The sequence below is a fragment of the Etheostoma cragini genome, chromosome 1 (genome assembly GCF_013103735.1).
Source record: "Etheostoma cragini isolate CJK2018 chromosome 1, CSU_Ecrag_1.0, whole genome shotgun sequence".
Lineage (NCBI taxonomy): Eukaryota > Metazoa > Chordata > Actinopteri > Perciformes > Percidae > Etheostoma > Etheostoma cragini.
The window spans coordinates 16,351,487-16,367,472 of NC_048407.1; the positions used below are offsets into that span (position 1 = coordinate 16,351,487).

General features: G+C 40.3%; 1 protein-coding gene across 3 annotated transcripts in view; it reads left to right on the forward strand.

The window, feature by feature from the left end:
* ankrd11 (ankyrin repeat domain 11) overlaps positions 1-15,986 on the forward strand; it is a 113,218-nt gene that overhangs the window by 24,581 nt on the left and 72,651 nt on the right. For 2 of the 3 annotated variants that reach the window (XM_034881776.1, XM_034881756.1), the window contains exon 2: positions 5,331-5,408. The gene's annotated coding sequence lies outside the window, so the exon portion shown is untranslated. Of the gene's footprint in view, positions 1-758; positions 774-5,330; positions 5,409-15,986 lie in introns of those variants that run through there. The other variant, XM_034881767.1, reaches the window with a different exon arrangement.

A 15,986-nucleotide genomic window follows, 5' to 3' on the forward strand; every position in this document is an offset into this window, starting at 1 on the left:
CCCCCCCCCCCCCCCCCATTACATTAATACTGCACATTTCAGAGTGGCCTTTATTGTGGCACACACCTGTGCCATAATCATCCTATCTAATCAGCATCTTGATATAACACACCTGTGAGGTGGATGGTTTCTCTCGGCAAAGGAGAAGTGCTCACTTATGCAGTTTATGACAGATTTGCGAACAATACTGTTTATGAGAGAAATAAGTAGTGTTCGCGTTGGTAAGTAATCTATCAGAAGTGTGCACTTCCACATATTTGATTGTGCCACGCAGCACCTTGCTGGGTAAAGTCTCATCGCGCTCCAACAAAAGTTGAGCCATGTAAAATTTTAATGCAGGACAGCGCTGCGTTTTTTCGGCTACACCCTCTGCAATGGCACACCCACTATGTTGACGGAGTGGCCTCATTCAAATTAATAAGAAAGCATTTTGTCATACAGGGCTGAAGTTGGTCCAAACACATCCTGATCCATGGGAACTTATTTGTTTTTAACACATTGTTATTGATTGGACAGCAAACACCACGACTTTAAGCTAATGTTATGTTACAGAAGTCCATTACCAGACTGCTTTGGCTAAACATGCTTTATTTCATCAAGCCCAACAGCACTACTTGTAAGGTTTGTCTTGCTTAGATTCTGTGCCAACATTTGTAATCCTGTGCTTACTATGTCCCTCAACTGAACTCCACAAAAGGCTGCATTGTGATTGTGAATCCATCTCCCTGCATGATGTGAACGAGGCTTGTCACGCTTTATGAAATCAGACAGAGGTCAGCGCTGTTGTTCCAGGTCGCCTTTCAGCTGGCTCTGATCTGCTCTCAGATAGGACAAGCAGACACTGGCTGGAGAGGTGCTCTGTTGCCCTGGGGGCCACACCGGTGTCTTTCGTGCAATATGGTCCTGATTTCCCATATAAAGGCAGCGGCGATACCAGTTTGTTGTAATGGAAGATGTTCTTGTAATCAGATGCCCAATGGCAGAGAAGCAAGACAAAAGTGTGCCTGTGTCCTGAAGCCAGCATTCAAGCCCCTGTCTCCTCCTTAATCCCCCCGTATCAAGGGGTGGTCTCCCTCTTATTTATGTATATATGTACACACACACACATCATGCGCCACCACTGGTCATCAAGTCTCCGTTCCATTGTTTTATCTTAGTTAAGTGCTTTAAAACGCACTGCTGATATTTCATGTGTTAGATAACAGGGACATGTCCAGTGAACATGCAGAAGAATAAATATGCAGACATGTTGTCATGGTGATGCTGAACTAGAAATGTGCTGTAATTATGCACAAAAAACCTGAATGTTTGGCCTCAGCTTCAAGTGGTGTGGAGGCAGTCCTTTTGACATAAGGCAGGGTTACATGAAGCCCAACTTTAGCTTGGATATTGAGCTTCAACCTCGGACCTTTTCATTAGCTTTGCTGCACTGCTTGTGCACAAATATTACATATCTTATACTAGGGATGCTCAGATCCAGACAGAGACAGTGCCTCTGCAAAATGGTCTCAGGAAGGAACTTGTTGGAACGTTTGCACTCTGATAAGATATTTATATAATAAGATATAATGAAAGGTAAACTGTTAACACAATCCAGTAGCATGATCTATTTAAAATAGCTGGATACATTAAATGTAATTTGGTCTTCGCCCTGTGTACCTCTAATTCGTCCACAGCAATCCTGCCACAATCCGTCCCAAAATGTCCCAGTTAGATTGTAGATGCCGTAACATTAAACCTATTCTTTGTAAATACTTAGAACAATTCCCCCAAAAGAACCAAGCAGGCCTGCTTTGTCGCACAATTCAAATTTTCTTCAAAACATGTCATGTGTAGGGTGTAGCTTGCTGGCTTGAAGTTTGTTGTTGTTCCATGCAACACAGGCTTTACGTGCTGAAGGCGAATCAATGTTCGCGGTCTGGACGTTTTTCATGGTGTAAAACATTGTAATGCAGTATACATTACTTGCAAGGTCGAAATAATGCAAGGAGGATGCCATGTCAAATCCTTCAACACCACTCATATTGAGAACTGCCATCGATAAATTCACAAACAATTTCAGGGTCAAGTTACTAGCAAGCATCCTAAATGTGAACTGCGTCAGGTGCAGCCCACACATAAGGGAGTGTGCGGCGGAGGAAAAAAAGTAGAGCGGTGGAGGCGTGTGTGTGTGTCGGTGACGATAAAGTTGGCAGTTACGCTACAGTGTGTGCAGTTTATTTGTCAGTGAATAAAAGCTTCAACTATTAGATCCAAGCCATGTTTTGCTTGCTACTTGCTGGTCAAAGTGAAAGGGGTTAGCCACAGAGCTAGCAATAACTTCAGCACAGGCTCAGTAACTTGAGATGGGCTGGCTCTTTACGGGGGACCATCTTTTGGAGTTAACATTTTCAGAGCGATAGTTGAAGTAAAAAAGCTCCCTGTCAAACCCAGCGTTAGTGCCTTGCAGACTACAGCCGCTCACTCTCTCTCTCTCTCGCTCTCTCTCGCGCTCTCGGCCAAGGCATGCATGTACAGCGTGCAGGTCACTGTGGCGCTGTCTCGCGCGGACTGCTCTTTCTCTGTTTAAATGAGTTGGGAAGTGGACAGCAAAACCGAATAATATAATTGTTATGAATCAGTACTAGAGTAGCCTGATTCCTTGTTTACTGCTGCAATGAATAAAATGCAGAGGAGGAGAAAAGAGCATCTGTCTTCACAAGAATCATCTGTTGAGTAATTTATTTGTGTTCTAGAACATAATCTCTGTGAAAACAATAACACACTCTTTATTTCTCTCTGTCTATTGTACAATGACAAAGTCAAGTACAAAATAACTGGTCTCAACTACTCCGGCGTACACATGGAATAAGTAACGGTGGAACTGTTAGTTACACAGGACAGAAGCCAGTCATTTGAGTTTGTCAGTGCTTGTTTTTTTTTCATTTTGTGACTTGATTATATAAAGGCGTATTTTTCCAGTCTTATTTCTACATTGAAGTATTTTTTTTTTTTTGAAATAGTGTCAAAATCTTGTGAGCTGGGTGTCTCATCACACTTCTAGTAATTCTATAACTTGTTGAGTCCAAACAATGTGGTAAATCTATTATTCATGAGCTTTCCAAAGGTAAAATGCGCACCTGTGAATGCAGTTTATTTTTTGTTTATATTCTATCTGGTGTTTTATCTGATTGAGGATGTAATTGTTTTGTGTAAATTTGGCCTGTCAGCAGTTTTTGTGTGTGCGCTACACATATGTGTCACTCTTGCATTCTCTCCTGGTGAAGCTTAGTCAAAGCTAATTAACTAGGAAGTAACCGTTACTAAGGAGCCCTTCAATGCCACCCAGTGCACAACCACTCCAGTCTTGTAAACATATTGGGTTAGTTGGAAATTTCTTCTTCACCACAGTTCTGTTTCTACCACTTATGCTGATGGAAGCAACAGAAATATGCATGCCCAAAGGCAAACAATGACTAAGTAATTTTTCAATAATCTGTGTGCATGCAAAAGCATTTTGTAGAAGTTTTACAACGAGGATGTTTGAAAATGAGATCTTTCCATTTAAATAAATACAAGGACTACAGTTTTGGGAAAATGCAAGGGCTGGGTTATGCTCGAAAATATGCTCATTCATAGTTAGAATGATGTGTTGTCCAACGTGGTTAGAAGCTGCAAGTGCATAGAAAAACATTCATAGGAAGGGGAAGCCACAATATTGTTTTAAACACCGCACATCTCCAAACGCATTTCCTGTCATGGAAGGCACAAATGTACGTGTAGCAAGTGCTTTCTCACCTTTTGCAGTGGGTGTAAATGTTGTATTGTTGGTATTATAAAAGTGCAAGAAGGGTCGGGCACAGATGCCCAAATCCAACGTTGGCAACATAGTAAAACATTCTAACTACACTGAGTTTAACCGTGAGAAAAGCTGGTGCATCCCTTGTATTTCTATACCTAGGCTATTAGTAATGTTCATAGCATCTCAGTTCTTGTGGCCAGAGGAATGTTTCCTGTGTGTTGTTGTCTTGTTCCCATGAAGAGGAGTGTTATCTGAAGTGTGTTGTATAGTGCTCTGTAAGGTTTTGTAAAGTAAAATGAAAACTATCAAGTAAAAAGTGCCAGGTTGGTTCGACTATAGGAGGAAGACTTAAGAGGTTAAACACAGCCTTTATTTATCCTCTCTAATAACAAAATATTGAAGTTTATAAAAAGGGATCCACTTTCTTACTGAAAGCAGCTCCACCCATGCCACTTTCTGACTCTTGTCAGTGTAGACATTTTTTATTATTCAGGATATCACCAGTTTAGCCCCCCCCCCCCCCGGCCCCCCATATGGTCTGCCCCCTAAATCCTGATAAACCCTTGTCCTCATTGTTGAAAGCAGACTGGGGGAAGGGCAGGCCGGCCAGGAAGGTTAGGAATATGAGCGGTAATGGGCTTTAGCTGGCTTCATTTTGCTACTTACTGTTTACTATATATAGAAATGAAAGCTCCACCGATATGGGCGTTTTTCTGACACCAATACTGATGTTAGAGGGGAGAGATTCACCAATTAACAATATGGCAACTGATATGTAGTATATTTTTGTCCTTTTGGCCCCCGACTCATTCCCAGCTACTCATTTCCAGGTTCTACTTCTTCGTAAACAACATGAAATCAAGGAGAGCGTTAACTTTTCTTGCTACAGCTTTCTGACTGTGGTCAAAAAGCACCGGGGAGACACCTTTTCTCTGTCTCCGCCACCAAAATCAGTACTCGCTCAGAAGCTAATCCTGTCATTCTCTCACTCGCTCTTCCACACACTCCCCACGTATGCACACAGACCGGCTCTGCTATTCTTTTAAAGGGATATGCTAGAACATGCAGACACACCAGCACACAAGTATAAATCCTCAGAGCGGCGCAGGCCATTTACGTGGGCTACGGTGTAGGCTCTGTGTACAGCATCCCCACAGCTCTAAATTAGAATATAATAAATATATTAAGAATATTGTTAAGCAGTTGCTCACAGATCTGTTTGGGGGGGGGGGGGGAAGAGCTATGTTGTCAAAATGTGCTCTTTATCAGCACGTATTTGCAGAGCTCGGTTAAAACGGATAAGGCCCATGGTTGGAGTGCTCAAGTGGTTGAAGAAACCAAAAGGACACCAAATGCATGTCAGTGCCAGTGTGTCCTGTTCTTCCACAGGCTTTTATTAGCTTGCCAGAGAACTGTGGATGAACCGATGCTGGGAGGAGAAACATGACCCTCTGCATCCACCCCAATACCCATCCATTGCGAGGAATGTGAAACTGCTTGTGCTGTCCTAGTAATTAATGCTTGGTTTTGTTTTCCTCTTGTTTTTCAGGATTCTGTGGACTCAGACGGCAGGTATTTTTCTAGTTGGATTTTAGCCCACTGACATTCTCCCACAGCCATGGAATCGGTATGTTGAAGAATAACATCTTTTTGAAATTCTATCTCTAATCGGTCTGACGCTCAGGCTTCACAAGGCAGCTTTTATTGACACGCTATTAGTTAAGCATTTGTTTCTGAAATTGTGTTTTTTGGGCTTTTCGGTTTGTGTTGCATAATACATATGCAGTGCATTATGGTGTGTGTTTGTGTGTGTGTATTCTTGTGAACACAGCAACTGGAGAAAAGGATTGAAATGTCACATTTCCACCTTTTTATCTTTTATTATCCTTCACCTGGAGCATACATCATTTTACCATTTAAGGAACATTGAATATTCCTTAAGTCTTACTGATTTGTTAAACGGAGTTAATGTTTGTGTCAGCCATGTGACACTTGAATACACGGGTTTGGTTTGATATGTTTGTAATTTTCTCAGTAATTAACCTCATTGCAGTAAAGATACAAAATGCAGCTCAAGTACCTTTTGTTTAACCAAACAACCAGTATAGTGCTTCTTGTCTTTTTTGAACCAGTGTAAAGAAAGACTGCTTTTGCTTAATTGTACTTGTATACTGTACATATGCTTTCATACTACAAGCATCAGACTCTCTGCTTTATTGTCAGCCGTGCAGGAGGTTGTGTGTGCAGGAGTTGCTTGTACCAACAAGCAGGCTGAAAGCGCAGCAGCATTGAGCTCTATCCACTGGAATGCATGTATTAAGAATGGGGCTTAGTACACGCCTAACCTCTGCTTTCCTGTCCCTTTGTCTGTGTGTGTGTGTGTCTCTCTGTTTGTGTGTGTGTGTGTATGTGTGTGTGTGTGTGTGTGTGTGTGTCTAAAAAGTAGGTCACAGCTTCTATAGTGCAGAACTAGCATGTGTCCAACAAAAGCCCTCCATTAGCCTCTCTCACTCACACATGCATTGCCCACGCACAAATACACCTTCCTGTTGGTTATTGTGACTGTAGCTGAAAGTCCTGATTAATGTATAATTTTACATTATGAGTGCATGACCACTTTTATTGGATGTCTTAATGTCAGACACACAAGTGTTTACTCCAGCACAAGCAAAGTTCCACACCGATCACACATACACATTGTGTGTACATTTTGTTGTTGTTATTCAGTAGGGCAGGATACCTGCATTGATCTCCTGATTCAATTTTGATTTACAAAGTTAATATTTAGCACTTGGTTCCTCAAATTGAGCACCCGTATGTTCAAGGTAGATACTCACTGTACAGCAGCAGTGGTAAGAAAGTGCTCGCTAGTCATTCAATGCTAGTCACAAAGCTTGCTTTCGTGCACTCTGTCATCAATATATTACCGGCATTGGCGGCTACTGCTGCGACTGCGCCTTAACTAACCGACCGTGTTTGTGATTAAAACAATACGTTTGTGCACGTTCATATCGGAACACGATTTGTCATTAACGATGGCCACTGTGTAAAAGCTATCTGTAGCCCAAACTGCCTTGACAAAGCTGTCTGTTTGGAAGCAGCATGGCCGTTATTTAAACAAAACAGCCTTGTCCCAAAGTTCAGTCCTCCTCAGAATCTAAACAAAGCAACTTTTTAATAAATGTACATGAAGCAACTAATGTCAACATGGACGCAATCACAAATGTACCAGTTCACTTTTTTGATGATGACCCGGCCAAAATAACAAAACAATATCTAGAAAGTTTTGTTTTCACAATGATTCAATGTACGACTATGATCAATATGAAAATCTACGTTGACTCTTAACCTGATATTTGGTTGAAAGAACTAAAAATGTATCCTAAACTTTTTACTTCATAAAAATGATGACTTTTATTATTGTGTAATATTAGAAGGACTTTAACTGTTCTGCCAGTCAAATTTAACTTTAATGCGTATTAACATTACACCAGAGGACCCCCTCAAAAAATGTTTCAGTCTCAGGATCTTTTTTTCTCTTTAAGCCCTGTATTTCGTTATAAATCACTATGATCTTAAATGTCTTTTACATTCACCAAGTGAGCAACACTTGTTTCTTGGTGTATAAAATTGTGTTAAGTGCACATAAGACTAAATTGTAAACATTTCCTGGTTATAGAACTGTGGACCAAGAGTTTACTTTATTTTCTTTGCAAAACAACTAAAACATTAAACATCTGTATTTCCATAGGCCTACATGTACAAAACAGTTGAGCAAGAATAATTAAAGACCTCTATCACTTGCTAGGCCGTCATCATGCATGAATAAGCATAATTTGCATTCACTCTATTATCAACTAGAGTACAGACGGGGCAGAAGCAAGGCTGCTTACTAATTCATCTGCACTGTTTGTGTTGACAAGACATCAGCTTGATATCTGCAGACAGCTGGCTAGCTACTGTTAGCTACCCAGCAGGGACAGACTGAATAAAGTACAGTGTTTTCCCTGCCATCATACGGCTTAGGTGCAGAGCCTTAGTGCTTTAACACAGCGCCTTAACATAAAAACAATGTGGAGAGCATCTGGACGGGCCGACCATAGACTGCTTATGAGCCGATGTACGGTAGAGTGTTTCGCTCGTTGTCTTCTGCACACATCCACGCGTAAGGGTTGTCGTTCACAGTGGCACAAACGCTGTCACAGCCACACACGCAAAGCAGACCTTGTTAAACATCATGCAGCTCTAACTGAACAACTTACAACAAGTAACCACTGTCTACCAATTACGTCTAGCTTAGATATACACTCGTTTATCAAGAAAAAGCACAAATGCAAAGATTGATCTCAGAATTTTATGAATCAATATTGGCGCATTCAAATTAATAGGAAAATCCGTTCATCCATTTGTGTCTGTGTGCCTGTGCACCAGAAAGAGCTGCTATTGAACACAAAAAACTGATCACAGAGCTTATTATGGGGCCAGGAGTGGAGTACATGCTATGTATGTGTGCCTATGGGGGCTGGAAATACATACATAAACACACACACACACACACATACGCACTCATCTTCTGACACTCTCCTCCCTCCCTTCATGTGATGCCAGTCACATGGTTTCCAGGCAAGCAGCTAAGTAAATCAGAATCAGACCTTTATTTTTAACTGCTTTAAATCCTCCACCTGGTCTCTAGGGTTAGCAGAACGGACGGAGGTGCCTGGTAATCACTTAACCTTTTCTTCTCGCTCTGTGTTTCTCTTTCACTATGTGACTGTCTTGGTGCCACTTCCTCCATGCCTCGTAAAGCTCATGCCTATCAGTCTACCTGCTCCCTATCTGGGTTTCATGTGTGGGTTTGACTACGCTCTGCTGTGAATATGAAAGTGTGAATATGAAGCCACTATAAAGTACTAATGTAGTAGACAATGTTCTTGACTAGAAGCCCTTTTACGCATACATTCCTCTGTGATCTAACGCAGAGACGCTTGAACAAGATTGTAGAGCAAAAGCTGTTGCATAATAAGCATTACATGTTTATAACAGGACTGAATAAAGAGGTCACCTTTTTAGGGAAAAATTGTATTGTTACAAATAGTATGGTAGGAGTGTCATTATTGCATGTCATACACAGGCTTTTTGTGTGAGAGTGGTATTGCCTCTCTAGGCTCTAGCCAGCCATCAGCAGTGCTGATATCATCCGGACTGTTATCTGTCAGCAGAGTTGCTGAGAGAGAGGAGGTGTCTGTGAGTTTGATTCAGTGCAGATGAAAGGCTAAAATTCTCATAATCACACCTTCTCCACTGGTTCCCTCGCAGCTCCCCCTCTATTTCCTCCTCTTCCTCTAAAGCAGGGCTTGTTCCTCAGTGGGGATTAGTGTGTGCAGCAGCTCTGTAGAAAGGGAAGTGGGCCCTGCCAGTCACATTACATAACTCGCCCCCGCTAGTGCGGCTCGACCTGGCCCGGCTGGAGAGACGACTATAGAGGCTTTGTTTTCCCAGCCTTCCCTTCTTCCTCCCCTCTGCTGCTCCTCCTCCTCCCCCTCAGGCAGGCTGCACACTGATGCCGTATAGAAGGAGTCTGTTTGCAGGGAACAGGCGAGGCACTGTGGCATCAAGTGGGAGAAATACGCTAATAGCAAGCTGAATGGCTCACATCCTAGGCAGAGGAATTTGAGGTCTGCCCTAGGTCGTACAGTTTCAGGGACATAGGAAGCAAGGGAATGTTGTATAATGCATTACTGCCTGCCCAGGGACTCTACATCAGCAGGGCCAGTGGGGACACAGAAGGTTTGAGTTCCTTTGAAGATTAGTCTGACTCATAGGATGTAGACTGTGCGTATGAGCCGTCCATTGGCCAGCTATTTCAAACAGAAGTGTCCTCTTCCGCTGTGTAAGCGCTACCGTTTTCAAATCACTGCTGCTACGTGAAACATTATTATTAAGTCTTTTTTTTTTTATCAGTAAAAGTCATATCACATAGTCAACATATGTCTTTTGATGTTTAATGTAGCATTTTTTTGTAGCAGGGATTTATTCATTTAATGCCAAGGCTCCCCCTCCCACTTGCAAGTGTTCCACTAAAACAAGTTCCTTCTCTCCCAACACTAATTTACAAGGGCACCATCGCTGCATCCTGGATTTAGCACCACACAAGATGATTGTAATTCTTTTAAAGAAATACAAACAACCCAGAGGTTATTTTTTCCTTAGTGTGAAAATCTTCTGGCTTCAGACCTTTCTCCTGCGCTGGCTCAGCACTAAAACGAAATGTCTTTGGTCTCAGCATTATATGCAAGACTGAAGAGTGTTGGAGCTCTGTGTCAAATTTCTCAAGGTTGACGGGTTGTAAAATGGTTTGAGTATTCCCCTAATTCTATGTGTTTGTGTCATCCTGTGCACACACACACTTTCCAACCTGGCAATCTGCCACTGTTAGTAGGGTGGGAGGTCAGTGTGCTCTGTGTTATGCAGGTTCAGACCAGTTAGCTCTCTGAGTGAGTAGAAGTAACTCGTAGGCGTGAGAGTGAAGAAGATCAATAGCAGCAGCTTTATGTACAACATCTAGCTGCATTGAGTCCAAAGCTTGTTCTCCATTTCTGAATTTTTCCCTTTTCAGAGGTGGTTGGTTTGTGTCCAACAACACTAGCAACGGACATAGCTGACTGTAAGCCGTAAACAGGCAAGAGGACATAAACTGTCACAAGCTACAGTAAAAAAAAACAACTGAAACGCATTTTCCAAATGTGTCCAATGACTGCTCCTAAAAGACAAATAATAATTGCATATCCCACATGTCATAATCATAAAATGATATTCTCATAAAAAACGCCTTTTTCAAACAACTTTGAATATGCTGTTTACATGACCCTCATCAAATTTGCAAAATTGTCATATTTGGAATAATAATTAAAGTGGCATGTAAACATACTCAGTTCAGCAACAGTTGTGTGTACGTAATGTAGTTGATACTGTCTTTGCACATGGTAAATTAAGTTGGGCTTGTCTTTGTTGTTTATTATTCTTTAGGGTTTTGGTTATTTATATTTCTTTTAAGAAACACATATGTAGAAGGAGCATAAAAGCCATCTGTTATTGGTAAACCTATTGATACTTTTTACAAAGAAAAAGATTGGCGAACACAAGGGCAGGACAATGAATTGAAAAGTAATCGAAACATGTTTGTTTTTGTTTTTTTTAAATCCTGTTAATACTTTTTGTAGTGTGTATTCATGCACTTTCCTCTTTAAAACATGCTAACTTGTGTGTAGTCCCGTGACGCCGTCCCTGCCAGTCTGCAGCATGGAAGCAACATGGAGGACAACAACTAATCAACCGCAGCAGTGTCTGTTATTTGGACAGTTAGACACTGCAGTTAGGTTACCGGTCACGTGTGGTGACGCTCATGACGGAGGCCATTGCTGTTAAAGGGGAATTCCGGTCGATTGCACAATTAATTCAATTTTAAACACAATTTGGGCTTAAGATCAAATTTGCGTGATTGATTGATATTTTAAATTACTTTACCCATTTCTTCTGTAAAGCTGTGCCTGTGCTTTAATTAATTGTGATCTCAATATTGATCAAAATAATCACGATTATCATTTTGGCAATAATCATGCAGCCCTATTGTTTTTTGTCACGTACGGCTGTCAGTAGCGGATAAATGAAAATAATCGGTGTTGCCTACACCGAGTTATGCTGCCGCTAGCTTTCGCACCCAGGCAGGGCAGGTTTTAAATCTGCTGTTAGCCTCTTACCTTGTTCAAGGTGCCATTACAAGTGCCTTGCTGTGTGAACTGATTCCTTCCAAGTGAACACAGTGAATATGGCTGCAGTAGATGTGAAAGAAATGCATAAAAGTTGTGCTAATTCCTACCTCTCTGTAGTTCCGGTGTTGAGATGGCAAGATGAGCGCTTAGAGACCGTCTACAAACTACAACAAGGCACTTGTAATAGGGTTAAAACACCGGTCCCCATACACCCGTTTCCTGGGTGAAAGGCTTGTTTTTTACATTTAAGTATTTTGTTTGCAAGATATGCTGATCCGTTTTTTACATGGCAATATTTAAAGTACTTGGTTTTGTTTAAAGTTATTTATTTCATACTTGGATTTCAAAATATTCAATATATAGCCATACAAATTTCATCTGTTTCCTTCAATTATTTTTGAATTCCAAAGAGACGATATGCACTTTTCTATTTAAAAAAAAAAAGTTTATTAATTGTTAACAAGGTAAATGTTCATTTTATTGTAATTTTGATTTTAATATACAAATAAGTTGGTAAAACAAATACATACAGTAATCTGCACAGCCATGAGCACAGGATGTTTGTTTGCTTTCATCAAGATATTTTCTTCTTCCTGCTCTTGCTGGGAGGTCATGGTTGCTTCCCAGGCACTGTTTTCCACAAGCTTAAGTACATGGTAATACACACACCCTCAAACAGGATCTGTACCTGATGGTTAGACTGATTTAGACTTACTGCCTTTTTATAACGTTGGTGGTCTATGAATTGCCATGTATTCTACTGTCTACTTTCATTATCTACTGGAACCCTGTATTTAAATTTTTTTTGAAACGTAGCCTATTATATGTCTCAGTGTGACAGTCTGTGACTGAGTCATATCTTCCTTCTTTTTGTTTGATTCTAATAAAATAAAAAATAAAAAACACTTCTATGTACACCACCAGTCAAAAGTTTGTGTTCACTTACAAATTTCCATACCACTCCAGTATAGACAGAATACCAGCTGATCTGAGTGGGGGGGGGCTGATCTGTAATGCAATATCCAGCAACCATTCATCCAATGTTTCAAAGGCACATTCTGTTTACTAATCTAATATCAATTTAAAAAACTAAGTGAGAGAACATTGGAGAACCTTGCAATTAGGTAAGCACATAATGTAATCAGAAAACGGCTACCCTGGTTAAAAAACAATGTAACTGATCTCAGCTGGTATTTCATCTATAATGGAGTCCAATGGATATTTCGAAGTGACCCCAAACTTTTGTCCGGGTGTGTATGTACTGCAGCTCTTTTTTCTGCTTTATTTTTGGAAGTGTGGGTCACCTATATGATTACTTTATCTACACAATAATCTTGTCATGGCACTCTAGTCTTTTTGACTGCTTGAAAATAGTAATAAAATATAGATTGGGTGTCTTGGTTGAAGTCAGGATCATAAACATTTTCAATATAATAGGTCTTTCATAATAATAACATGGCAAAAGCATGCAAATCATTTAGAAATTCATATGGATTGTATTGATAGATATGGATTGTATTAAGGATAAATCTTTATACAGTCATGGTTATGTGTGCGTATTACACTGATAGGCTAGCTCTTTGCCACATTTGGTTATCTTCAAATTTACGTTTGCGTCTAAGCACTCATGAAAACATTAATACAATTTGATTTCATTATTATAGAATTGCACTAAAATGTATACAAATGTTATTTCCTATCCTTACACATGATATATAATTTAATTCTACTGTTGTAATGAGCAACTTTGATTGTTGCTGGTTTGTTTTGTCACACAAACGGGCACAGTCAAGGACTGTGTGTTTCTCGTTTGCATTTGTATAGTATCTTGCTTCATATCTGTTTTCTGAGATGGGCTCGAGTGTGCTTTCAGTGCATTAGCTATGAGCCAAGTTCCCATCAAAGAGTATCTGCTACACCAAAGACTGTGTTTAGATGTGACGGCTAATTTTAGAGTTGCTAGGCCCTTGTCCAAGGTGGGGAAGGATAAGATAACATTGAAGTAGCACTCCCTCTTTACACAGTTAAGTTTTGTTTGTTCTTCCAATAAACCTCATCCAGCTGCATTTAACAGTCCTCATCCAGCCCCCTATGTTGTGCACTAATACAAATGCTGGCTGTTGTTGATAGTACGTGCACAAACAAATACGTACTCATGTTTTCCACCTCTCAATGGATTAGAATCGCACAAGCAAGGGCACATACTGTCACAGATTGGTCCACATGGTTAACTAGAATAGATTTATTTTGTACCATTGGTATTTGTAATATCACTTGTATGGAACTAAAAAAAAAGGGAATGTGTAATGGTGTTTTAAGTTACCTTGCCTTGCTAATGCTTCTTTCCACCCACAATCTAACTAAAGACAGCGGAAAAATACAACAAAGGGACACATACTGCCTTATATAGTCTTAAATAGTCTTATGTGTCTCCACGTGAGTGTGTAAGAGCTCAGTCTGGATAAACCGCTAGTTAGAATTGCTCAACTTAACCACGTGTTTGACTGTGTCCAGTTTCTACAGGAAACTGCTGTAATCTTTTGGTGAATGAGAGTCCAATGCTAGTCAATGGGCCTCATTTTCTAGGAAGGCAGTCAAAGCCATGCAAAGGGCTATTAAAGGCTGAATGAGATCAGCTAAGATCCGTACTCTGCAGTTTCAAGCTATGATAGCAGAGATAATGGACTGATTTGTTTATGTCAGAAAGGCATCTGGTTTACCCTGGCTACCCTGAATGACCGGGATATGTTATTCATTAGTTTATTTATTTTCTACCAGTGATCTGAATTCCCTCAATTTGAAGGCGTATACGCACACCCAGGTCAAGCACACTTTCAGCTTGCACAACACATCGAGCCTATACATAGGCCATGTGGCAAAGCTGTCCCTGTCTGGCCCAACTCTCCTGTCCCTCTCACAGCCACAGAGCAGTGACCTTGGTTTCAAGTAGCTGTACTCTGTTAGAAAGCCAACACCTCTCCTGGGATGGGCTGACCTTGTTGTCTGACATACTGTTAGTCTGCACACCCCTCTATGTCGTTCTCTTTTTTTTTTCTTTTTTTTTTCCTCACACACACCTCGACTTCAGCAGCCTAAACCAGTCCTTCTGTGTTAACACCATCGCATAGCAAATCCAGTACAGTATTCCATATAGAAGTCGGTCTCTTTGTTGTGGTGTATGAATACAAAAGCGGGATAACTGAGGGTTCGGCAGGTTTGGGCCTCTCCCTACCCAGGTGTTCCTTCATCAGACAACCTCTCCTCTCAGCACCAACATACTCTTTTATAAGGGTGTGTGCAGCAGTGCACACCGTTGTCCCCTCCATTTATTCTCTTGCCTTTGATTCTATGCAGCTGTCCCGGCTGTACACAGTAAATCAATGGGTCCTGGCATGTATATCCATTTCATTATAGGTCCATAACAAAAATAATAGTGCTCATATACAGAGATGTTTTCTCTCCGTCCAGCATTGTAGCCTTCTCCCTTTTTATTTGTTTAATGTTGTAGGGTCCCAGGTTTAGGTCAAATTAGTGGGCACAAGTATTGACACAGCAGTGTAGTGGTTTAATGGTTTTGGGTGTATTCGGCTTCCACTGTGGTGTAGTTACAGAAGTAGTATGGAAAGCTAATTAGAAGTGTATGTCGTTCTGTGTTTACATGCACTTTCAATGTGATTGTAATCAGACGTGAATCCTGCAGTTATTGCAACTGTTATGTAAACACTGCAAACAGGTAATTGTTTATTATTTAAGGTCATTATCAGTGTATGCATGAAGTGAGCTTAACCCTTGTGTTGTCTCCCCGTCAAAATTGAAAATCAACTATTTTTTGATGCTTTTAATCAACGTTTTTGACTTTTTCTTATGTTTTCGTCCCTCCTTCAACACTTTTCACGTAGTTTTTTCCGATGTTTGTCACTTTTTTTGACTTTTTCAATTCTACGTAACGCTTACTTATTTACTTTTTTATAGTTTTTTTTTTTAAATGTTTGTTCAATAAACCTAATTTAAAGGAAATTATACCTAATGTTTAAGTTAGAAAAACAGGAATTATTAAAAATTACTAAAATTAAAGGAAAGTATGTTGATGGATAATCACAGAGTGGAATATGTCGGCTTTTACTCAAAACTATTTCAAAACCACTTACATATTTTTTTCAATTGATATAAAATTGAATAAGACCTGCCAAAATGAATGAAAGTAGAGATTTGTACTTGCCAAAGAGCGTTGTGTGGAATCAATCATGTTTATTTGAGTAATTACAATTGGGTAGTTAAAAAAAACATTGAAATAAGGAAACGGGTCAATTTGACCCGAGGACAACATCAGGGTTAAAAAAAAAAGAAGAATTGTGAAAAACACTTTTCACGTAGTTTTTTCCGATGTTTGTCACTTTTTTTGACTTTTTCAATTCTACGTAACGCTTACTTATTTA